Raw genomic sequence first — 26,644 nt, 5'->3', positions numbered from 1 at the left:
TGTCAAGATAACTGGCATTCTTCTGATTGACCGTACATTGTGTCACAGCGACTTTTCTTTCTGCAGCAGCCTTATTTACACACCACAGTTAATTTAACAAGCTTTTTACATCTTTCACAGTTAATGTGCCTGCACCCACTTGTTTGATCAATAGGGTCTGAGAGCAAAAATCAAGCAGCATGCTTCCTGAACTGAAAGCCTGGGTTTCAATGGCTTGATATGGCTTCAGCAAATTGATGGTCTCTAGACTGGACCCAGAGGGATCTGCTCATTACACTCTTGGCTGAATTTGCTGATTCATGTACCTCTTAGGGCCCCTCACTGGCATTTTATAAAGTTGAGGTTTAATGGAAGACTACTGTAAAACCAAAGGACAAGTTTATGGAGATTAAAGAAAACCTAATATCACCTGTGGAGAAATGCCCTCCACCCTAGAATCCACCCCAACATTTCAACCATTGGGACTGCACTCTGTGAGCTGGTACCCAGCTGCAAATTGGTAGCTGGCAGAAAGGAGGAGGCTGTGAGTTGAGCCATCAAGCACGAGCACAGAGCACTTTAGTGCTTATACATGCTAATGGCTCTGGCTGAAGTAGGACAGTGGTTTATCACCTCACACCTTGCTAGAATGTCACACCTGAGGGAACAGATAGGGAAACATCCACATTTCTAGAACACATCTTCTTGTGGGTGGCAAGAAGATGAAAATGACCCCATGTAGGATAGACTGTCCCAAGGGGAGTTGGTAAATTCTCTGGACACAGAGAAGCTCTCTTCCACCTGGAACAGCTCTTTGGAGAGGCATAAGACATGAAGCTTTTATCCAGGGAGCCCATGTGCCAAAGGGACAGTGAGAAGTCCCCAACTCAGAGAAGTAAGGTAATGCTGGACTTTAAATTAGTGCAACTTCAAGTAACACTAACCTGTCCTATTTAAACATCATTTAGGTTAAGTACAGAGTGTCAGTAAAGGGGATTGCATGGTTTCACCTTTTCTTTGTACCCTTGCTCAGCTCAGCCTAAATGCTTGAAAAGATTATGTGTGTTGTTTTTATTTCTTTATTAAACTTTGCTATATTTTGAACAATCTGATCTTTGAAAACATACCACACCTATCTTACGATCTGAAGCACAATAATGGGGAGGGTCAGCAGGTAAGCTTGCCATTCCTGGAGCATGTTCTAAATTGTGAGGTTGTGATAGATCCACCTCCCCAATTGCTTGTAGGAGTGAAGCAGGGGGTGCAGCAACTAGGCGGAGCCTCTAAACAGCAATGCAGGTACAAGGCTATATGTGCAACTCTTTGGCAGGAGATACTCTCAGAGTGGTTGGTTGCAGCAGGTGATATTCAGTTTGCTTTTTGGTAACCTTGGGGAGTGAGGGAATTGGGGAGGCATTGATGAGCAAGATTCAGATTGGGCACAGGGTTTTCTGAAATCTCAGGGACCTGAAGGGATAGGCACTTGCGAGTCTGTTTTTTCACCTCACCAGTGATCTCCACTTCGCTGAAACTGATTTAATTGTGCTTGTAGGGGGACAATCAGGTGACTGGCAAGGGGTGGTTCCTTTATTTTTCTTTTATTTTCTCTTCTGCACAATCTGAAGGCAGCAGTCAACCACGCAAGTAATTCTCTTGGCAAAGGCAAATCACTGCAATTCTGGTGATTTAAACTAACCAAGCTCAAGTCAGTTGTGCCTGGAGTGGGGACCAGCTTTGGTTGAGGAGAGAAGGATGACACAGACACACCATGCCGGGAAGAATCAGGCCACAACTTTATCGATTACAGGTTCCTCAGGTCTTGGTGCAGCATAGGCTGAGAAGACAATGGGAAGACAACTGCTGTCAGCGCTTTCCCCAACCTGCCTATTGGAGTAATCAGGGGAGAGGGCTGGTAGTAGGGCTGGAAGCGGTGGGAACTGCTATTCCTACTCATCACCATCCTCCTGAAGACATAGTCAACGCGTTGGCCCTGAGGTTGACTGTTGTGCACCCTGGGCCCCCAAGCACTTTAAGGGGACCATCATTTATGGTCATGGAGGGAGGCCACCCTACACAACCGGTACTATGTTCTCCAGCCAATGTCTAAACACCAAAGGAGGCAGGCAGCTTAGCTTGCCCGGCTCCACCCCCAAACCACAGGAACATGTAATATGCACACCAGTCTAGCACTGAGATCACCAAGCCATACATCATTGTTGACTGTGGAGAGGTATACTCCATCCTGTCTGTAGAGACCACCTTATTTGTGAGACATTCCTGGGTGCTCAATCACTCCAACACCATGGGCTAAAACAAAGACCCGGAGTGCCTTTGAGCAGTGTAGTCGATGTGTTTTGCAAAGATCATCTTGCTTGGCAGAGGGGGTGGAGTCCAGCATTTTCAATTATCCCAACTCCATAGGCTAAAAAAAAGGCCCATTGCCTTGGAGCGGTGTACTCAATCTAGAGTTGCTGAATTTCAAATTCATCTTCAGCCTGTTCCTTTGCAATCTGAGCCCTGGACCTAGGGTTGCCGGGTCCCTCTTCACCACAGGCAGGAGGTTTTTGGGGTGGAGCCTGAGGAGGGTGGGGTTTGGGGAGGGGAGGGACTTCAATGCCATAGAGTCCAATTACCAAAGCAGCCATTTTCTCCAGGTGAACTGATCTCTATCGGCTGGAGATCAGTTATAATAGCAGAAGATCTCTAGCTACTACCTGGAGGTTGGCAACCCTACCTGTTATCTACAAGTTTCTTGAAATATGTAGAAAGTAAGAAACCGTGTTCTAGTATACTGCATCAAATCTAGTATTGGCATCAAATCACTTGGAGGAGGATTATTTCATTTCTCCCCCTACGATGACCATGCCATTGAAGTTCTATAAATGATGGGAACTTCCTTATTAACATAGCAGGGCTGTACTATGGTCAGCATTGTAGAACCGTTATACTAATTTATGCCTTTACATAACATCTTACCATGCTTGTACAATAGTTCCATTTTGTAGGAGAGAGAGCCCTTATCTCATTTTGAGTTTTAATCCAATGCTCTCTGTCCCTCCCTTTTTTACTGTTCTCTGCTACTACAAAATTAAAGTGAAGGTGGAGAAAAACTTTCTTCCTTAGGCCATTTTTTAATGACTCAATGGGTGTCCTTCCCCAGGGCTGTCAATCTGACACCTTTCATCACCACCAAATTCACATGCAGAGCTAACTAAATAAACAGGTGTGAAGTTTTTTTTTTTGTACAAATGCTAAGACAAGTCATTGCTGCTGCGGAGACTTTGCACGCACGTAGGGCAGAGCTTGCTTGTGAGACAGAGAGAAAGTGATGATGGCTTTTGATAACTTTGTCCAGGAAGCAGCTGCCACAAGACAAGTTAGGTAAGCTTGTTTATACAACTGAAAAGTAGCCCTAAAACAGATAACCCTTAGCAATCTGGGAAGGAAGAAGCAGTGAGAAGAACTCAGCCCATGTGAGAGAGGTTATCTCATTGGCTGGTCTAGATTAACTATCAGCATGAGTAAAGCAGGGACATCAAAAATTGTGAATTTGAATCATTATTGTAAGAGATTCGGGGGGGGGGAATTGAGACTAAATGTAAGTATCAACATCAACTACCTGTCCTGGCTTCATCTTTTACAGGGTGTCAGGTAGCTTGAGACAATATCAAAGGCTGCAATCCTATGAACATTGAACACTTTCCTGGGAGTAAGAACCACTGAATAAAATGAGATTGACTTCTGAGCAGAGTTTGCTCCCAAAGTATAATCTATAAGGCAGAGAAGAAAGGTATTGGCAAATTTTTCAAGGGTACGGTATATTGTGTTTGAAGTCATATTTCTGTGGCAGCTTGGCTCTTTCTGCTCCAGTCACCCAATTGCTCTGTCTGACATGGATACAGAGGATTTTCAACACTGTTCAAGACTACTCAATTAGCAGTTTAGAGCTTGCCTGTTTGTAATTGCAATTTGTAAAAGCATTTGTAATGCTTTCGACGCATGGGATTTTGTAAATGGTAGATTGCTGCTGCACTTGTCCACAAATGGCAGTAATCGTACCAGCCATAGAAAGGAATATGTGGGAATCATCTAGTTTTAAAAAACTGAATCCTGGCAGTCTTTCAATAAATATGAAGTATGTACCAGTAGCACTGTGTGAGTGTTGAGATCAGGAATTAAAGGTGGCTCTAAAGGAGATGCGGGGTTACAGCTGTAAACCCTAGGCTGCACTTCTACCTCTGCATGCCTTCAAAAGCATACAGAATCAGGCAATGCTACAGACACAGAAACTGGCATGCTTCCTCTGCTCTGTTAATCACATGAACACTGAATCAGGCCCTTGGTCCATCAGAGTCAGTATTGTCTACTCAGACCGGCGGCAGCAGCTCTCCAGAGTCTTTCACATCACCTACTCGCCTAGTCCCTTTAACTGGAGATGCCAGGGATTGAACCTAGGACCTTCTGCATGCCAAACAGATGCTCTACCACTGAGCCATGGCCCCTCCCCATATCTGATATCAGCTCCTCTTGGTGTTTTGCTACTATTGCTTTATTAAGATAGCAGAGCTGTTTAGAAAGAAAAGTAAGAAGATTTAATACTGAAATGTATAAAATAACTGGATCAGAAAAAAAGTAAACAGGGACGAGTTGTTAATTTCTGCAAATTGCTTTATACTCTTTACTTCATCCATTCTTGCAACTTTATGTTGCAGGTTCCATTAGTCATAGATGAGAGACAGTGACTCAGTGAGTTAATGGCTGCAGTGGCAAATTCAGAATGAGACTTTCGAATCCAAATTCTAAAGCATGAAATTACCCAGGCCAAGTTTGGCAAACTCTTTGTAACATCACAGCATGTATGCCAGTGGCAGCCAAAGGAGCCGGAGTATCAGCAGGGATATGGCAAAGGAGACATCTGAATAGACAAGCTTTATCAAGAGGCAGCGATGGAGAAGTCATGAATAGAGATTGCAGAAGGGGAGGGGAGACCCCATAACATACACAGCCCATAATTCTGATAATGCTTTCCTTAAATGCTATTCATTTCTTCATTTGCTGAATCTACTTGTCAAACTTTATTTTAATGGAGCACAGAATAGATGTTGCCTGCTTGAATGAAGAGCCCTCAGTACATTATATCCCTAGTTAATAGATTGCTGTGCTTTTACTGAAAACGCTATTGAAAAATCACTATTTTTAGCTTCTACTTATGTGGCAGTGATTTTAAAAAAAAAGTCTAACTAGGATCTCTATAAAGTGGTACTGAATATTAAGCTTATTTCTGTGTGATAGATTTGCTGCCAATATAACCAAGTAACATATGCTCTGCTATTAATGTGTATTTTCATGCTGAGATTATTTGTGATTAAAAAGGGGCTTCTGGTGAATAAACAATGACGACGCTTGATATGAAAATTCTGGCATGTGGTCTGTCTCCCCACACTCTTTATGTTTAAAGGAGTGCTTTGTAATTTCAATTTATTTTCCAATTTTACAAAGTTAATAGAAATGCCTGTTTTCCCATCCAACTATCTTTTGAACAAAGTGAGTCAGAGTGTTCTCCATTAGAAGGTTTCCATATTGGGCCAGGACTATACTAATGAGATGTCCTGTTTAGAAAGAGCTATAAGACTTGCCTACAGCCATTTTTTGCCATTAAGTCACAGCAGATTTATGACGATCCAGTAGGGTTTTCAAGGCAAGACGTTCAGATAGGGTTGCCAGCTCCAGGTTGGGAAGTTTTTGGGGTGGAGCCTGAGGAGGGGAGGGTTTGGAGAGGGGAGGGACTTCAATGCCATACAGTCCAATTGCCAAAGCAGCCATTTTCTCCAGGTGAACTGATCTCTACCAGTGGGAGATCAATTGTAATCGCGGGAGATCTCTAGCTACTACCTGGTGGTTGGTGGTTGGCAACCCTATGTTCAGAGGTGGTTTGCCATTGCCTGCTTCTGCATCACGGCTCTGGTATTCCTTGGTGGTCTCCCATCCAAATATTAGCCAGGGCTGACCCTGCTTAGCTTCAGAGATCTGGCTTTTCTGGGGCTATCCGGGTCAAGGGACCCACAGCCATTCTGTCCATAATATCAGATTGTTCCCATGGTCTCTGGAAGTGAAAGTAAAGATTCTGGTAGCTTTCAATCTGATGCTACATGATGAACAAATCAGACATAAGAGAGTCAAGTGTATACATAGTTTGCTATGCTTACATTTTGGTATCACTGTGATCTTGAATTTGGGATAGATGCTTTCCCTTCCCCCACACTTGATGAGAAGAGAGTTCTTGAACGTTTTAATCTTAATTCCCTGGTGAGTATATTGCTGAGCTCCTAATGAGACCTCATCAATAATTCTCAAGATAAACACTGAACAAAAAAAAGGTCTCCTCTAATTTCCTAATACACAAAGATCTCCTTAACGTAATCTTCCTAGCTCTTCAGAGTCCTTCCACTTGTTATTGTTAAATACCCATGCAGCTTTCTTGATATTGTGCTCTTTTGGGGATTAAAGCCCGCATTTGAATTAATACATGCCTTCCAGTATTACCTAAGAAGCCTAAAAATTCTGTCAGGTTCACATTTTATTAAGGCTGTGCAGAAAACATACAGGAAGACCAGTCTGTAGCACTGCTTAAGGGAGCTCTTTATAAGACGCTTCCTAGATGTGTTTAAATGACAATCTATTCCCGTCCTTCACTCCATTTTAATAGAGTTTTTCGGCTTGGGATTAGGTTTGTGTTGACAGAGCAAACATTTTTTTTCTGCTCCCAGATCCACCTTAGGAAGAAGGTTTAAAACCTTACTGTGCCTTTGCCCTGAGAACATTAACTGAAAAACTAAACAACCAGAAGACTTGGAAAGGAAGTAAATGTGTTGGCTGCTTGTAATAGGTTGGCTGGGAGTCCAAAGACTTGCAGAGTATCTGCACATTGCAGTGAAGAAGCTTTTGGCCTTGTAGATACATGAAACAGAATGGGGCAATAGACATCCAAGAGGACTGTGGGTAAGGTATGTCATTTTGAAAAAATCCCTACAGATAAACTCTCTACAGATAAAAACTAGACAATCAGGGAGAAAGGTTATAGCACCGTCAGTTCTCTTCTGTGCTAGTTTTCTATGTGTGAGGGGTTTTTTTTATAAAGAAAGAGACCCCCTCCTGCAGTCTGAAGAGATACAGTCTATTCTACTGTTAGAGGCTGAAGGAGTTCCTGGAGTTCTGGAGTCCCATTGTAATAGCTGGAGGTCTTCAGCCACCACCTGGAAGCTGGCAACCCTGCTCCTCAGGCTCTTCCCCAGAGGACTCTGAGTCCAGGTCGCTGGGCTGGTTGGAGGGGGTCATGACACTGTTGAGGTTTTTGAGTGCTTGTCAAAGGCAGCCCTCATGTAGAGTTATTACTCTAGAAATCGGCACTATATGCGCAATTGTAGCCAAAACACACTTCTCCATGAATGGTCACAGTTTGCATATCAACCTAAACTGGTCCAAGGTACTTTTGATCACAGCTGCTACCTGGACATCCAGGAACAAATCCTGATCCCGGAGGGAACACGCAAACTGAACACTTGGGTCTTCAAGGGAATCCATCCCCATTCAACACTGCTTGAGTACCCCTTCCAAGATAATTTATGTTACTGACTAACTGCGTTTCTTGTCTGGAATATGCTTCAGTTTATACACATGAACCTGCCTGTTCAGAGGCCCTGTTCTGGGTATCCTCACCATCAGAAGGTAGAAGTGTGGTAACAAGGGCCAAGGCCTCTTCTGTGATGGTGTCCCCCTTATGGAATTATTTCTCCAGAGATATCTGAATGGCACCCAGTTGTCTAGCTCTTACAAACCAAATTAAATATTTTGATCTTGTTAGTCATTTTTTTAAAGTTGCCTTCTGCTGTTTGTCATTGCTTGCTGCCTGTTTCATTGTTTCATGAGTTGGTTTAGTTAAACCAACTGTTTTAAACCGTTCTTCATGGTATTATACTTTTGTTAACCACTGGGAGGATAGACATTAAAAAATTAACAGGTTAAAAGAATTATGAGCCTGAACTAGCATTCTCTTCTCACTTGAGTCACTCTAATTCAGCCTGATCACCATAGCTACTGCATGTGAATTCGTCAGCTGATTGATTTGAATTATTTCTTTGCTACATTTTTCATAAACTTTGCCAAAAGCTGCATTAGAAAATATCAATATACTATAAAATAAGTAAAACCAACAACAATCCAAATCAGTAGGAACAATAAAACAGCAGAGGCTAGATGGCCATCTGTCAGCAATGCTGATTCTACGAATTTGGGCAGTTCATGGGAGGGGGGATCTTGGCCATCTTCTGGGCACTGGGTGTGTGTGTGGGGGAGGTAGTTGTGAGTTTCCTGCATTGTGCAGGTGGTTGGACTAGATGACCCTGGTGGTCCCTTCCAACTCTATGATTCTATGCAATAAAAATAGAGGGAAACTATCAAACAGGCAGTTAAAAGAACAATTAAACAATTAACTGTAGCAAAACAAAATACAACTTATACTACCCAATTGCCTGAATACCTAAGCTTTTACCTGGCATCTAAAACTTTAATGATTAGAAGAAGAAGGAAAAAAGTTGGTTTTTATATGCCGACTTTCTCTGCCACTTAAGGGAGAATCAAACTGGCTTACAATCACCTTCCCTTCCCCCTCCCCACAACAGACACCCTGTAAGGTAGGTGAGGCTGAGACTAGCCCAAGGTCACCCATCTGGCTTCGTGTATAGGAGTGGGAAAACAAATCCAGTTTACCAGATTAGCCTCCGCTGCTCATGTGGAGGAGAAGGGAATCAAACCCAGTTCTCCAGATCAGAATCCACCGCTCCAAACCACTGCTCTTATCCATTACACCACACTGGATTAGATACAAACACTCAATTTTGGGGCAAGGTATTTCATAGCTGAGCCACCACAACAGAAAAGGCCCTGTTTGATTGCTACCCACATTACTTTAGATGGTGGGGGCAAAGAAAATAGTGCCTCAGATAACTGAGTGGGCATCTTGATTTTGAGGAAGATGGTGCTTGAAGTACTGTGATCCCAGGCCATTTAGGCCTCGAAAAGTAAGAATTAGTGCTTTGAATTGTGCCAAGAAATTGATTGGCAGCCACTGCAGTTATTTTAAAATTAGCAGAATATATTCTGTGTAATTCATACCAGTCAATTACTTTATTGTAATGTTCTGTATAATTTGAAGTTTCTGGACCATCGTCAAAGGCAGCTCCACAGAGAGGGCTTGACAGTATTATGTAGGGTTGCTATGTCCCCACTGGCCACCGGTGGGGGATAGAAGGTAGGGTTGCCAAATCCAGGCTGAGAAACTCCTGGAGATTTGGGGATATAGCCTGCGGAGGACAGGGACCTCAGTGGGGCACAATGCCAAATCATCAATTTTCTCCAGGTCAACTGATCTCCATCATCTGGAGATAGGGTTGCCAACATCCAGGTACTAGCTGGAGATCTGTTATTACAACTGCTCTCCAGCCAACAGAGATCAGTTCACCTGGAGAAAATGGCTGCTTTGGCAATTGGACTCTATGGCACTGAAGTCCCTCCTCTCCCCAAACACCGCCCTCCTCAGGCTCTGCCCCAAAAACCTCCCGCTGGTAGTGAAGAGGGACCTGGCAACCCTATCTGGAGATTATCTTTAATCCCAGGCTGGCATCTCTTGTACTATAACCTGGATGTGATTAGAGTGTAGTAAAGCATGGCCAAATCTTGCTACAGCCTGCAGCTAGCAGAACAACCAAAGCTGCTAAAAGATACCATGGACCAAAGGAGAGCTGAGCCTCCACCTGTAGGCACAGCTCTAAAAGCACAACCAAGCTACCAACTTGCACTTTTAGGGGTGTGTAGTCCCCAAACAGAACAGTCCAACTCTTCAGTCCCTAACCAGATATATCAATGACCAACAGGACTCCAATTTTATCTGGACTGAATTTCAATTCACTGGCTGCTGTCCAGTGTGCCGCCACCTTCTGATTCTTGTTCAGGGCATCTGCTGACTCACTTGATACTGTTATAAAGAAGTAGTAGTGCTGGATGCCATCAGCAGATTGGTGGCACTTGGGTCCAAACCCCTGGATCAGTGGTTCGCAACCTTTTATATTTTATGTACCACCAATTAATCTCAAAGTACCTGGGTTTCTCAGAACAACAGAAATAAAAAGCCCACTTTCCCCAAGAAAGACATCAATACATTTACAGATGTTGTGTTATTGTACCTATCATTCACATTAAGTTTTAAGGGCATAAAACATTACAGTAGTATTGCAGTAGTATTGTTGGAAGTAAATTTTATTGTTCCGGTTTTAAAACATAAACAAACAAAAATAACGATTCCATTTGTAGTTCAAAATTGTAATAAGACAACCAGAATATAAAAACAGATAATTAGGAAGTTTAAAATGAATAAAACACACTATTAAAATGAAGGTAAACATCAACCCTTACTACTAAAAAAGCCCTGTCTTTGGTTGCCACTCATCTCATATCTGAAGGCAGAGGCACAGAGAGCAGAGCTTGTGAGTCAGATCTGGACAATATGAAAAGAGACAGTTCTTCAAAAACCCTGGCCCCAAGCCATTTGGAACTTATACTCCTGAAAAATGGGCCCAAAGACCTTAGGAGACCGACTACGGCCTCCGCCGGCGCAGGGGCCTACACCGCCAGCGCCCGGAAGGGGCACGTCGGCGTGAGTGGCCCCAGTGCCGGTGTGCAGGGCGGGGCACTGCTCCCCGACCGCCGCCACCGACTGCCGGCGGTGAGCTGGGAGGCATTCCGGTGCCCCGGGAGGCATTCCTGGGGCGTAATGGCGCCGGCCGTGGGGCGGGGCCGAGCCAATGTCAGTCGGCCTCCAAGCACTTTCGGCTTGGGAACGCCCCTTTTATTTTTGTAAAGGTACGCCAGTTTTTGGCACCGGGCAGAGGTTTCGGCACTGCCGAAACCTCTTTAGGAGGCAACACTGCTAGTTTGCCTCCTAAGCTGGGCGTGGGCATTCCTTTCAAGAATGCACTGTAAAAAGGCAAAATCCAGCACTTTCAATTAAGTATGTAAACAAATGGGCACGCAGTGTAGATCTTTCAGCTCTGGAGTGATACAATTCCTGTATCCCTCCCCTCATAGTAGCCTGTCTGCTGAAGTTTCTCTCTCTCTTTTTTTTTTAAACAAAAGATTTTTTATTATTTTTAATAATATCAAAACAATATGTATTATATTGATTTAAAAAGATATAAACATTACTAATTTAATCAATACCAAAAAAAAAGAATTTTTTTTTTACTTCCCCACCATCCTCCTCTATCTGTTTATACTCTTAGTACTTCCCTTTGCATATATTTTCTAATTTAATTCATTCTTTATCCTGGGATTATATCATATACTTCAACGTTTAAAAACTAATAATAACACGCTTATATAAACCTATACATTCAAATTAATTCAAAACCTTGGATATTTGCTAAGTAGGGCTGTCAATTCGGTTCGGTCCGAACTGAAAATCAACCGAATTTCCCCTGATTCGTTGCTTTTCTGTTCGGACGGATCCGAACTCAAAACTGGCGGGCAACCGGGGGGCCCGAATTCAGCGAGTTCGGGAGTTCGCGAATAAATTCGGCCAATTCGGCCGTCAGTAAGCAGCATAACCGTCAGTAAGCAGCATTCTCCTCCCCCGGCCAATCGGTGGGCAAGCTGGGTCTTCTTCTGGCCAATCAGTCAGGATTGAGTACTGGAGGAATCAGCTGATGTGTGGCCCGGCCAGGGAGAGAGAGAGAGAGAGCGAAATCCTCGTGTGTGTGTGTGGGGTGCTTGTGCACATTCGCTCCTTTCTGTGGCTGCAGGGGGCGCATTTTTTGGGGTGCACACACAAAACTTTCACTGGAACTTCAGATGAAGCTTCTTAAGGTACCCCCCAAGTTTTGTAAACATTGGGTCAGGGGGTCCCGAGATATGGGCTCCCCCCTTTTTCTTTCCATGGCTGCAGGGGGCGCATTTTTGGGGGTACAAATCCCAAACTTTGAGCGGAGTTTCAGACCAGTGTTCTTAAGATACCCCCCAAGTTTTGTAAACATTGGGTCAGGGGGTCTCGAGATATGGGCTCTCCCCCTTTTCCCTCCCCCTTTTCCATTTATGTGGCTGCAGGGGGCGCTTTTTTGGGGATATAGCCCCCAAAATTTTATCATAGCTTCAGTGAATTATTCTTAAGATACTACCCAAGTTTTGTAAAGATGGGTTCAGTGGGGGCAGAAATATCGCCTCCCCCCCTTTTCTCTTTCCATGGCTGCAGGGGGCGCATTTTTGGGGGTGCAGACACAAAACTTTCACTGGAACTTTAGATTAAGCTTCTTAAGGAACCCCCCAAGTTTTGTGAACATTGGGTCAGGGGGTCCCGAGATATGGGCTTTCCCCTTTCCCCTTTCCCCTATTGGGATGAATGGGGCAGCCGATCCGATCCTGTGTGCATCTCTCCAGAGCAAAATGTTCCGTGCCTAATTGGAATCATCTTGGATTACAGCCCGTCCTGATGGAACAGAAGACAGCCACAGTAAGACCCCTTTGGGGGCTTTAATCTATAATTTTTCTCCTGTGTATGTGTGTGTGTGTGGGGGAAAGCAGAGTCTGTGTGTGTGGGGGGAGGGAGCAGTTTCTGTGGGTGGGGGGGAAGCCAAAGGGGGCTTTCGTCGGTTCTGCCTGGGGTGTGTGTTCCCCCTCGAGTCTCTCGTTCCCTGGTTTGAGGGGGGAGGTTTCAGTTGTGTGTTGCAAAGGTGTTGTTTAACAAGGTTGTGTTTGCAGTTGTTTTGCTAATTTCTCCGCTGTTGTCGGGCTGGGAGCTTTGTGCGTGGTCGGCAAGCTCTGCTGAGAGATGCACAACATTAAGGGTGGGGGGGACCCCTTTCAGGGCCCATATCTCAGCCCCCCCTGACCCAATCTTTACAAACTTGGGGAGTCTTTCAATAAACGTCCTTTGAAGCTCTGCCAAAAGTTTGGGACCTCTAAGCCCAAAAATGCCCCCCCCCCGAGCCGCGGAAAGGCACGGTTGTGTTTTTAATGGCTTTATTCGGCCGAATTTGTTTCCGAACTTTGAATTCCCGCCGAATTGAACGGATCCGAAGTGGGGGAGTTCGGACTTCGGCACGTACAGAACCCACAAGGGCCAAATTCGGCCGAATCCGAACTGTACCGAATTTTTTTTTGGGACAGCCCTATTGCTAAGTTAAATTCATTTCCATAGTACATTCTCCATGCCTCCCATTCCCCCACAAATCCCCCGTTGTCCTTTTGATTTATTAATGCTGTCAATTTAGCCATTTCTGCTAGTTCCATCATTTTATTTATCCAGTCCATCTTGTCCGGTACTTCGGACATTTTCCATTTTGCTGCATACACCAATCTTGCTGCTGTGGTGGCATATACTAAAAAAGATCTCTGAGTTATTATAGTATCTGGTACAATACTTAGCAACATCATTTCCGGTGTTTTAGGGATGTTATGCTGTAAAATCAATCTAAGTTCATTATAGATCATATCCCAAAGTTTTTTTGCTTTTTCACATGTCCACCAAATTTGGTGAAAGGAACCAACTTCACTTTGACATTTCCAACATTTTGACGACATAGTTCCATACATTTTTGCTAATTTTTTTGGAGTCAAATACCATCTGTATATCATCTTATAAATGTTTTCCCTTAATGATTGTGAAAGCAAAAGCTTCATATCCTTAGACCACAACTTTTCCCATCTATTCAATGGTATATTATGCCCTAATGTCTGTGCCCATGTTATCAGCGTAGGTTTAATTTGGTCTTGTTCTGTATAAATCATCAAAAGTATTTTATACATCTTGGAAATTAAATGGTCATCTGTATCTAATAATGTCCGTTGCAATAGTCATTTATCTTTTGTAAAACCTATTTTCATGTCTTGAGCAAATACCGATTTTATTTGATAATATTGAAGCCAAGTCAAATGATCGTTCAGTTCTTCATATTCTTTTAGGGCTACTCGATTACCATCCCATAACAAAATATCCTGACAAGTTATAAAGAAGGAAGGTTGTAGTGGTCGCAATGTTAACATTTCTTGTGTCGAAATCCATAAAGGTGTTCTAGTTTCCAAAAGGTGCTTGTATCTTAACCATATTTTTATAATAGAAGATTTAACAATATGATGTTGGAAAGTTGAGTGATTCTTAAGTTTATCATACCACAAATAACCATGCCACCCAAAGCTGCTGAAGTTTCTCAACCCTTTTCAAAGGCAGCCCCATGTAGAATGCATTACAGTAATCTAACCTGGATGCAGTCAGATGTTGGATCCCTGTGGCCAGATCAGTAGTAGTGTTGGAATGAAGAGAAGGTGAATTCTTAGTAATTGTTCTGAAAACCCTGCATCTCTATTAGACCACTTCGACTTCCTACTGGTGGAATGCATACCGCTGGTGGAGATGACACAGAATTGAACCCTGCAGGACTCTGTTGAAAGATGCCATGGAATCAAGCTGTTGCCCCTTCAACTATCTTCTGAGACCAACCAGACAGACAAAAGCAGAACCACTGTGGTGCACTGTGGTATCCCCACTGTGCCCAACTTAGCCAAAAAGCCCAGAAGGATGCTATTAGTGATGCATTGAAAACCACTGAGATGTTCAGAAGAATCAATAGAGAGACATTCTCATCCAGTGCAAGTCATTCATCAGGGTGGCCAAGGCAGTTTCAGTTGCGCATCCAAGGTAACTTTTCTCAGCTCCTCCTTTCCCATAGCAGCCTGATATACCCCTGAAATCCTACTCCTGGTGGAGAGCGAATTCACAGGAACAGGATTAGGGGAAGGGCTGCGGCTCAGTGGAGGAGCATCTGCTTGCATGCAGAAGGTCTCAGGTTCAATGTCCAGTTATAAGGTCCAGGCAGTAGGTGATGTGAAAGACCTCTTCCTGAGAACCTGGAGAGCTGTTGCCAGTCTGAGTAGACTATACTGACCATGATGGACTAAGGTTCTGATTCAGTGTAAAGGCAGCCTCATATGTTCATGTGTGTTCATGTAATTTTAGGGGGTATTTCCAGCTGCCATGGGAAGGTCAGCCAAGAAAGTTGTGACCAGGATGGAAGTTCTTACACATGTGCAAATGCTGCACTGGATCAAACACATAATTTATACAATAGAGGAGCCAGTGGTTGTGGTACAAGTTGGTACTGAGATGTCAGGATATGTGGGCAGGAGGTCCTGTAAAACAGATTTTGGTTGTTGGGTAACTATAATCCTAACAATGTACATTCACTATATTGTCTGAACTGGCTGTAAATAGGTAAGAAATCTTGGAGTGCTGTAGTTCAATTAAAATCACAAAACTGTTGTTTACTTTTAATGATGCCTTTTTGTCTTATTGTAAAATCAGATTCAAGGTTGTTGCTACTATATATTTATTTGTTTGCTGCATGGTGACTCTTTCATCTTCAAGAGTAAAACAAATGAGGATACTTTAAAGAATATTTTACTTAATGAGAAGTGCCATTACCTGTGAACCAATTAAGACAGGATATTTTCCTCCTTCGCACTGTAGTTCCAGCAGACTGTCTCAAACACCCATTCTTATGCATTACGTTACACATGAATCAAAAGGTCACGGTGATACTGTGATCACAGGAATGATTGCTGATTATTGCTGTATCCATGATCTTCTGGCTCTCTCATTATGTTATCCATGCAAGCACATGCCAAAGGATGACTGAAACTACTCTCTTGTCAAGGAAAATTTCTTGTGTGAACTGCCTTGCATTTTCCTAGGGCAGAGGAAATTTTTGAACTAGATGTGATATTGTAGTTGGATCAGAATATGTGTCATTGTTTCCTTTCAGGATTTAGCTCAGCTGAAACACAGCAGCCTTTCGAAGAACTGCAATGATAATTTGATAATATGCCATGATATAAGAAGATCAGTTTGAGATAAAAGAGCACCAATGCCAAGTTTTGCCATGTAGTTATGAAAAGACATGGCGCACTTTGCTGCACTGGCATCACTGTTGATGCCATGTTTCCTAAATAACATCTCTCTCTTTGGAAGGGGAAAATCCATGGTTAGAACACATTAGAAATTTCTGTTTTCAATTTTTCTGAGACTTGCTGTTCGGGTGAAGCACAGTGAATCTTGGACTGCCCTTCTGTCTACTGCATTTGACAGCCATATTTACCTTCCCCACAAGTATGTCTGACATATTTGAACACATTAACAATACAGAGGCTATCAGTGTAACAGAAATCCTCTCTTGGGACTGTTAAGCCAGAGGATCATTTGCATGCAGGATGGAATTTGCATTTCTCCAAGGCACATAATGTGGGAACTGAAGTAGCCAGTGAGTCAGGTTCTGCAGCAGCGTGACTCCATACTGGCTGCTGTGTGAAAAGACAACATGCTTTCCTTTCGCACTTGTCACTGGTGGTTTCACCTGACTGGGTGTGTATGCCTGGGAACAACTGGAAGAGAATGGTCTATAGCTGAGAGGTGTGGAATGGACAAGGGCAGGCTGCCCCAGATCTCACCCCCTCCTGATGGGAGTTGGACAGGAAGCACCAGAAGGTTTAAATTCCCACAGCATCACATTTTCTTTGTGTGCGCTTATTGCCACTGCAAAGTTCATTTCACATTGTTAGATGGGAACCAGAGCCTAGTATAACCAAAGGTAAAAGATAGGGGTCACTGCTTTATACTTTTGTTTAGAAATTGAAATTGTTAAAGATTTTCTATTCCTTGGCTCAACCAAAAGGGAGACTGCAACCAAGAAATCAGAAGGAGACTGAAACTGGGAAGGATAGCCATGAAAGAGCTAGAAAAGATCCTTAAGTGTAAGGATGTGTCACTGGTGACCAAGATCAAAATAATTCATACTACAGTATTCCCCATTACTATGTATGGGTGTGAAAGTTGGACAGTGAAGAAAGCTGATAGGAATAAAGTTGATTAATTTAAAATGTGGTGTTGGAGAAGAGTTTTACAGATATCATGGACCACCCAAAAGACAAATAAGTGAGTTCTACATCAAGTCAAGCCTGAATTCTCCCTAGAAGCTAAAATGACCAAACTGAGGCTATCATACTTTGGTCATATTATGAGAAGATTAGAGTGACTAGAAAAGACAATAATGCTAGGAAAAGTTGAAGGCCCCAGGAAAAGAGGAAGACCCAACATGAGATTAATTTACTTAATCAAGGAAGCCATGGCCCTTAAGTTTGCAAGACCTGAGCAAAGCTTTTAAAGACAGGATGTTTTGGAGGTAATTGATTCATAGGGTCTACATAAATCGGAAGTGACTTGACATAACACACACACAATGTTTGTTTAGGATGCCTTCAAGACTATTCATTTTGTACTTTAGAGTATTATGCGAAGGACCACCTCCTCATTTATAAACACACGCCAGTTAAAATTTGCCTAACAAGCCTTATCAGTGATACCATCTGCCTGCCAGGCCTCCTCGGTTATGACAAGCGCAAGAACATTCAGTCTTGTGGAACAGACTTCCTAAGAAGTTGTGTCATGAACTAATAACATGACGTTAGTTACAACTGACTCATGGCAACCCTATCTGTGAGGTGTTAAAAGCAGGAGATTAGAAGATGTGAGAAGATGTGGTTTGCAATTGCCTTCCTCTGCATACCAATCCCAGTCTTCCATGGTGGCCTTCCAGTCAAGTACTAACCATGGCTGACCCTGCTTAGCTTCCTAGCTTGGATGAGCTTGGGTTAAGCTGGACTATTCAGGCTGCAGAGGAGGTGCATAATACCTTGTTACTATTTTTCCACAAGACACATAAGATGGAGCAATTTACTGGTGCTCTCCCATCCAAATACTAGCCTGGACTGACCCTGCTTAGCTTCTGAGATCCGATGAGATCAGGCTAGCCTGGGCCATCCAGGTCAGGGCTTTGTATTATACACATGTAATAAGGTGAAAACTTGAGCATCCTTTCTTTGGAAAAATTCCCCACAAAAGGCAGGAGTTATTTTGTGCCCACCTGGACTCCTGGTGTGCTGAATGGAGTGCCCATTCACCCTTAGTTACTCACTTAGTAACTGTGCAACTAACTTACTTATGTAAGAAAAAAAATTGCTGCTGGCCAGAAGTCTCATTGTAAGAGGGGGCAGCTGTGCATAAAACGTTCATGAAATAAAAGTCCAGTTGACCAGTTCCAACATATAACATTTTCTATATGAGAAAATAATAGAAATAATTTCAAATGAAGAATTCTCATGGTAGTAGACAGTAGGTGGGAAATGCTGTCATTTTCATCTTGCAAAGAGAGTTGGTCTCCACATTTTGCCTCCAAACATGAACACACGCACATACAGAGAGAGATCTTTCCTGTTCTTATGAAATTAATTGCCATTACTACATACTGCTATGAAATCACATGAAATGGTACTGGTAAGTAGTTACAGCATACAGGATTTTGTTCTCCTGCTGTGGGAACCCTTCCCAAGAAGCTCCCTCTTTGACATGTGGGCGGGGAAAATGTTTGTCCCTCTGATTGTGAATTGAAGGATTACCTGAGTGAACCACACCTGTTGTAACCTCTTATTCAGAAGCTGCTTTATAGAGAACAGAAGTCAGGAAGGTTCAGAGTACACCAGATGCCAAAAGGAGATATCGATAAGTGAGGCCTGTTCTCAGTAAGTCTCAATAGGTGTTTAGTCACTATGGGTTCCAAATATTTTCCATCTCAGTGGCAGAAGTACCACCATTCTTATATTTTTAAAAAATTGTGACAGCAAGTGGGTTCACCTTGTCACTTCCATGCTTTGCTTCACTTGTCCCTATCTGATGAACATACAAAGAGCTCTGCTGGACCAAGCCCATGTAGTCCAGTATCCTGTTTCCAACAACAACCAACTACTTTTATCTGGCATACTAGCCGCAAATAAAATTTATTTATTTATTATTTATAACAACCAACTAGATGCTTCTGGGAAACATATCTTGGGATCGGGTTGCCCACTTCCTGGAGAACAAATGTCCTGATGTTCTTTACCCCCATGCCATGAAAAGCTTCAGCTGCCCATTTCCACTAATTAAGCTTCTCCAGACCTGTTGACAACCCTGCCAGAAGAGGATGAAGGCCACAGCCATCCCCTGTTGTTTGACCTGTAATATTCAGAAGCATTCAGAAGATAGCATTTAGCTATCATGGCTATAGTCATTAATCTATCATCCATAGATTTGACTAATCCACCTTTTAAAGCTACCTAAGATGTAATTTTAATGTGATACTGGCATGGCAAAAAGACTTACCCATGTAGCTTAATCTTGATAAACTGTTACCTAAGCAAAGCACCCATGCATTAGCATGCTAGTGGAACACCCAGTTGGGCTACAGACATCTGCTGTGCATATGTGATTGTTTGCATGGTGGCAGCCTAGTATAAAAACCACTGTGTGACTGAAAAGTCCCACAGCTGAATTATTTTGCCTTACCAATTTCACAGGCCTGTGCCAGTGGCCATCATGCAATCTTATGACAGGGCATTCTGTAATGCATTGTTTGATGAAATGTTTCCTTTTGTCTATCTTGTATCTACTGTCATTCAATTTCACTGGGTATCTGGCAAAGGGAACGTTGAGTCTGGAAAGCTTATACCCTGAAAATCTTGTTGGTCTTTAAGGTGCTACTGGATTCGAATCTAGCTCTTCTACTGCAGATCAACATTGCTATCCTCTGAGAGTGGGTGACCCAGAGTTATACACCAGAGAGGGTGTCCCTCTATCCATGGTTTCCACACCATGCATAATTTTATGAAACTATTATGTCCCACCCCAGCCATCTTTTTCCTAACTTAAAATGCCTCCAACCTTCTAGCCTTTTCTTGTGGAGGAGGTGTTTCAACCACCTAATGAGTTTAGTAGTGTTTTTCTACAGTCTAAAAGAGAGCTTCCCTGTGTGCTGAAGATTACTGTGCTGATGTAATTCTAATTGTGATGCTCATGCGAATGCCTCTGCTAATATGTGGTCTTTCATAACTCCCAGGACTGCAGCCTAAGAGTTCTGTGTACAAGTGGAAGATAACAATGATGGGACATTATGTGAAGTAACAGGGTTGGCCCAAGTAACTGCCACAGAAGCCTTCTCAAAAGCATACCTCCAGATGATACTTGGATGTCACTTTTGACAGTGAAATGCTTGTTAGCTCAGGGAGCGCTTAGGCTTCCTCCTTTTTATTAGCTATCAAGTCTTAGCTCTGAGATTCCTGTGAGAAAATTTTACCATGTTAATAGTATGTCATGAACTGTTTCAGAATCATAACTATCTTTCTTCCTGAAGTTTTGACAATATTGTTTCCTGCCTTGCATGCAAGAAACCAGACAGCAAATAGCTTAACATACTTGTAATGATGACCATGTTCAGGTGTAACTTTGAGATGTATGACCTGTGATGAAGGTAAGAGGAGCTTGGTGAGATGTCCTCTACTTGTACCTAACTGTTCCAGCACCACTTATGTGTACCCGTAGGCATCTTCTAGCTGCATTTTCCAACTGAGTACAGAAATATAATATTGGAAATAGCCCTAAACTGAATTTGCTTCAGCACATGAAACCTTAGTTAGTTTTCTGCATTCAGATGACAGTTGGGCAGTCTTGCCAACATGGCTGCAACACAAATATTTAATGATGGGCTTGTACAAAATAGGGGCAAGATCACCACATTAAAAGCCAACCAGCAGCTCTTCAGTAAGAGGCCGGCTTCAGGATGCAGCAAATTACTACAATTAATGTATGCTGCTACTGGATGCGTTATCAGTTAGGCACCCAGGTCATTCACCTTGGGCAAAGACTTCTATGGCAGCTGCCAGAGCACATCACATTGCTCCTCGTCCGCCTTTTTTGGCAGGGAGGAAACAACCAGTGAATACATTGAAGCTGCGCAAGAGCATACGTTGGCTCGGGGTGTACACACATGAATGGAATGGGTGGGAAAAGGTATTTGCTGAGGAGGGTACTTCTCTGTACACACAGGGACCATAGCAACACAGCAGGGTAGCCCAAGCATGAGGCTGCTGCCCGTCACAACTGCTTTATTTGCCTCTGGCATACACCTAAATCCCTATAAACAACTTTAATGGCAGCATATGGGAGATAGAACAGCAGGTCATAATAAATGGGAGGGGCCTCTAATTTAGCGCTTGCAGTTTCCACCAGGTAGCTGAAGAAAACATTTATTGGTATGCCACTAGTTTCCTCTCTGGCAGAATGCCAAATGGATCAGTCATCATCAGCCATACAGCCAGGTGTAACTGGGTGGAATTTCAAGCCTGTGTATGTGTAATGAAGTGACTCAGACACCATAATGGGTTCACTTGGCTTTAAAATTAACAAACTGTTCTAAGTGAATTTTTAAACTCCTTTTCTTTGCTATGCTTAGTGAGGCACATAGCTTTGAGTAATGTTCTCAATCCAGGGAGGGCTGTCTCCGTAACGTTTTCAGTGTGTTACCGCTATTCACTTTTCTTTCCTTCTGTACATCTAGCCGCTTGGCTTTAGCACAATGTGTTGGCAGAGGCATTTGTATTCAGTTGGTTGACTTTAACATTTGTAAATTCTTTGAGAGTGGTTCACAGGCTTAGCAGGGATAACCCACACGGTTACAGCTCCAAACTAAAGCTTTTCTGACATCTAGATAATACACAACCAGCCCGAGAAATGATGGAAATCTTGAAGGAATACTTGGGGCGAAATACTTGTCCTTGCTTACAGATGTTACCCTAACCATCAAACGCAACCACAAGTCAGGGAAGCAAGGTAAAATATGTACCAGTTCTGTTTCTTCTCCTGCTTCAAACTGAATACAATCAAGCAAGATATAATTTATAAAAACTGAATGCAAGAATGGAAGAAGAGAATATTGAGGTGTCATAATTTGGATATCATAGTTTGGCTCCTGGCTTTGCTTGGATTCTCAGAGTGAGTGAGGCTGCTCAGTAATACATAAAGCAAAGCTAAATGTTAGTAACTAAATTCGGGCAGCCCATTCCTGAAAGGGGGAATAGATCTGCAGCAGGTGGGAGCGGCCGCCGAATATAAAATAAAAGCTGTTAGAAAAATAAAAAAGGGAAAATGTCCCCAAAGCAGACAGCGGCAGTAGTGGTGATCACTCCGCTAAAATCATAATGTGAATACAAATAGCGAGTAGCATCCTGGAACACCTAAAAGAATGCTCACTTTTTAAATCTAGCTTTGTGAATTCTTCACTCAGAGGAAAAGTCTTTGTTGTAACTCCTCCTCCCCCATGTGTGCCATGTTGTATGGATGGACTTGGCCACTGTAATTAAGACCTCTTAATTTAAATACTCAATCAGTAATGTGTGGGCAATGATGAAGGTGGTTAAAGGTAGTACAGTGCTCAGTGCTAAGTAGTTTTGAGTAAACAGCTGTTGAGTAGAAGCTGTCCCCTGACGCATGGCAGTTTTTACCCAATGGTAATAGAACCATGTCTGTCTTCTAAGTTTAGATGAAACCTAGGAGTGCTGATTGATTGATAAAGAATTAAATAAAATGTATCCTGATGGGTGCTAGAGTGAGTTTCTTAGAGTCTTAGGGAAGATTAATGGGAATAATGGAGAAAAAGGCCATTAAGGTATGCCCATTTTGTCTTGCGATTCTCCCTGCCATGTCTCACACTTTTTTATCCTGCAATCCAAAAACTGAACACATGGTGAACTCCATCTTGCATCAATCCCACAAAAGTTCAGGGAGGAATGTTCCCAAGCGAAGTGCCGTGGGATAGTAGGGGAGTGATTGCCATTTCATGATGCCAGTTAAGGGCTGACCTAACGATGAAATTGTTGGGGTTTTTTTTGCCAGTATGCCAGTATATCATCGTATCAACATTAAACCCTCTTATTGTATCAACATTAAACCCTCTTATTGTATAGCAAGCCTGGCACCATGACTTTTAGGATGCTGCAAGCGGGCGGGTGCTGGTGACCCTGGCTGGTGAACGAGCTCCAATGGCAAGGGGGAGGCTTGGAGAATGGCTGCCTCTTCATTCTTGATGGGGAGGAGGGAAGCCTTCTCTCGTTCCTTCAGTGTGTGCCCCTTCTCTGCACCCCACCATCTGCTGCAGCAGAGGATTTTGTGTGTGTGTGTGTGTGTGTGTATAGGGGAGCAATGGCACAGCTCCCAGCCGCAACGCTCCACCTCCATGATTCTTGTAACCGCTGCTTCTTTCTCCCTCTCCTCTTCCTCTGGGAGCCAAACACCAGTGGCTGCCAGCAAAGAGTGAGAAAGAACAAAAGCAAAAAAGAACCCCCCCTCCAAAAGTTTCCAATCGACTGAGAGAACAGCTGCCTGAGGAAGGTCAGGGTTGAAACCACAGACTTTTCTCCCAAGACAGTCAGGAAAAGGTGGGAAAACATGAAGGACCCCCATCCTAGTTTTATCAAAAACTGAAGCAACAGCTGCCCACCAATCCAATATGTTGGTATACCAATATACTGGCCCAAAAAAAATTTTTTTAAAGAAAAAAAGAATGAGGGAGCACTCTGGAAATGTATTGCCATTACGGGCAATGGTGGACATTTTCTGGAGTTCCACTGAGAGGGAGGTGGGAGGAGGAGTGGGAGGGGAAAGTGGAATGGTGGAGTATAGGAAGGAAGAGGAGTCGACTTAAACACTGAAACGCAGTGGCAGTCTCCTGCAATTGCTGCGATTCTTTATTTTTAATTGGGATAAAGCAGAGATTGGAAAACCAGGGGATGTTTCGCAACAGAAGTGGGTTAGTGCCGCTGGCAGAGGACGACTATGGGCGAAAACGCATGGTCGCTTTAGCTCCTTTATTCCCTGTTTCAGCCAGGATTCAGCCAGGATCGAATGCATGCGTTTTGCCAAACGTGCGTTGGATCCTGGCTGAATCCTGGCTAAAACAGGGAATAAAGGAGGCTAAAGCGACCATGCGTTTTCACCCTAAGCGTTTAGACAATGGAGATTCGCTACATTCGCAGGAGAATTGCAAGACAAAACAGCCATGCATTTTTGACCGAAAAGAGCTAGAATGTAACCTCCATATGAAAAGGCTGTGTACTTTGGAAAGCTTGGGGTATCTGTTGGTTTCTCAAAAATATTCAGTTGACCAATGTAGAAAATGGAATGCTGGACTAGTTGGGCACTGTGGTCATAGTTTGCCTAAGAGTGCCAAAAAAACCCAAAACAAACAAACACCCAACCCTTGGTCCAGCTCTGGATGGGTCACCATACCAAGTAAAAAATAAAAATAAAATAAAATTGGACTTGTGGGTCACCATACCAAATAGCTTGGGAACCACTGTTCTAGACAGCAGCTCCCACTGGATTCTAAGAAAGCTTGTACAGTTGAAGGACAAGAAAAATGACATACAAGAAGTGAATTTCTGGCTAACTGTGCCAGTTTGAAGGTATATCCAGATCTTGTGTCTAGACCAGTGTTTCCCAAAGTGGGCAGTACCACCCCTGGGGGGCAGTGGGATTACCTAAGGGGGCACTAAGAGGCAAGGGGGCAGCAGGGGGGCGCTAGAGGTGGACCCCTTCAACCATGCTGGCAAATTTGCTGGAAACTATCAGAATTTTTTCCCAGACTTTTGAAGAGCTGGTACCACTGGATCAAGTTCATCAGTTTTGCTGAGTAAATTTTGACTAAAAAGTTTTAATTTGATTTTGAATAGATGTGCAATTAATTGTTACTGTCTTGAATTTTCATTGTTCTTGTCTTCTTTACTGCATCACGCAAACCCCTATTTTGAATAATGCTTTTTATAGGATAGGGTAGGGGGGCACTTTTCGGCAGCCCGAAAAGTTTGGGAACCACTGGTCTAGACCATTGCAATAGCATTGCACGTCCAGATAACTTTGCATAGGTTAATGCTCAGTGAGTTGCCAAATAGCTTAAGAAATAAAGGGAATGAGCATGTGACATTTACAAATTGCAGCAGTGCAGAAATGATACCAATGAGACTCTCATTTCTGGCAGCCACGGAGCACTGGGTTTGTATAACTCTGTTTATAAAGCCTTGCCCTGTTCTAGTACCTTTTCCTTGTCCCGGTGAAACACATCCCTCTCCAATATAGTGCTCTCAGGACCCATCATTATACACAAAAGAAGTCAGGCCCTTATCACAGGAAGCAACCTGTCTAGTTCCAAAAAGTGAGGGGTGGTAGATAGGCCTGTGGACAGAAATTTTTGTTTTGCTTTTGTATTTGGTTCCTTTTAGCTTTAAAAAAAGTTGATTTGCATTCTTCATTATTGAAATGAAAGATATGACTTTGGTAATTGCATTTTATTTTCATTTCCTTTGTGTACAATGGAAAACACACTTTCCATTGACTCTGTGCCTAGTGCACCATCTAAATTAATATCTATGTGTTTTTTTTTTTAATGTGATGGCCACCACAGTTCCCCTTTGCTTTCACACTTTTAAAGGACTTGTGCTGCGGAGACATGTGGGATTAATTGCTAGCTTTTATATTTGCAAATAGAGACTGCCATTTTTTCCTCCAACCCAAAAGGCTTTGGTGCAACTTTAAACCAATTAGAGCAGTAATGACCTATTGCTGGTATTGTAAGGAGAAGTTAATTACTGTAAAGTATTTTGCATAATAAAAGGGCTGTGTAAGTGATTAGTACATGGAGAGCCCCCCCCCCACACACACACACATCAAAACATGATTGGAGAAACATTAGACCGTGTGCTTAAAGAAAGAGCTGCCTTCAGTAGACAAGAAGCAAAAATGAAATATGTTAATATATGACCTGGGTTTGTGTTTTTTAACATTCTCCCCTTCTCTTTCAGATGTTGTGGTGGTAGCTATAAAAAGATAAATTCTGATAAACTTCAAGTTTAATATAAATACAAATGGAGCAGAAGATTTTGAAACAAATTCAGGAGGAAGCCCTTGGCAGTTTTAACTCTGTAGGTAATAAAGCTAAACCTCAAGACAAAACCTCTCTGCCCTTTTTTGAATATAAGGGAGTGGAGATACTCAAAAGTCTTCTCCATACTTTGTCTGAGGATAGCAAAGTTTGCACAGGTAAAGCACAAGATGCATTTTCTGTTCCAGGCTTCTTTTTCTTCTTCTTTTAAAAGTTTGGCTCCTTTTTCCAGGATTATTTACGCGGGCTGTTAGTTTACAGGAAAGTGGCCTGAAATTATGAAAACTAGCCTTTCCAAAATACGTAAGTGGAAAGTTGATTATAAATTCCATGATAAATTTCCTGTAAGAAGCCATAGTAATGATGAATGCTAACAGACTTCGAGCCTGTGATGCAAATTGCTACACAGCAATTCAACACCAGGAAATTACACCTGATAGTGGAGACAAGTCATTCATGATGATGTGTCTGTGGTTTATTTGAGGATATCAGTGACCCTCAATGGTTTTATTATATTCATAAATTACATGACAGCCCGTCTATTATTCTTGAGGTTGAACCTGACATTAGCTGGAGCGGCAGGTAGATTCCTTTAAACCAATACATTTCTTTTCTTAATTGTTTCTGTCTTGATCCCAAAGGCATGACATGTGCACCTGAATCTTACCCCATCCGTTTGCAGAAAGAACAAGAGAAAAAAAGTCATGCTTTGTTTATTTCCCCTTTTATTGCTATTTTTTTTCCTGGTACCGTGCCCTGTTCTTTTAATT

Source organism: Euleptes europaea, chromosome 2, assembly GCF_029931775.1.
Source record: "Euleptes europaea isolate rEulEur1 chromosome 2, rEulEur1.hap1, whole genome shotgun sequence".
NCBI lineage: Eukaryota > Metazoa > Chordata > Lepidosauria > Squamata > Sphaerodactylidae > Euleptes > Euleptes europaea.
This window is presented reverse-complemented; position numbering follows the sequence as displayed.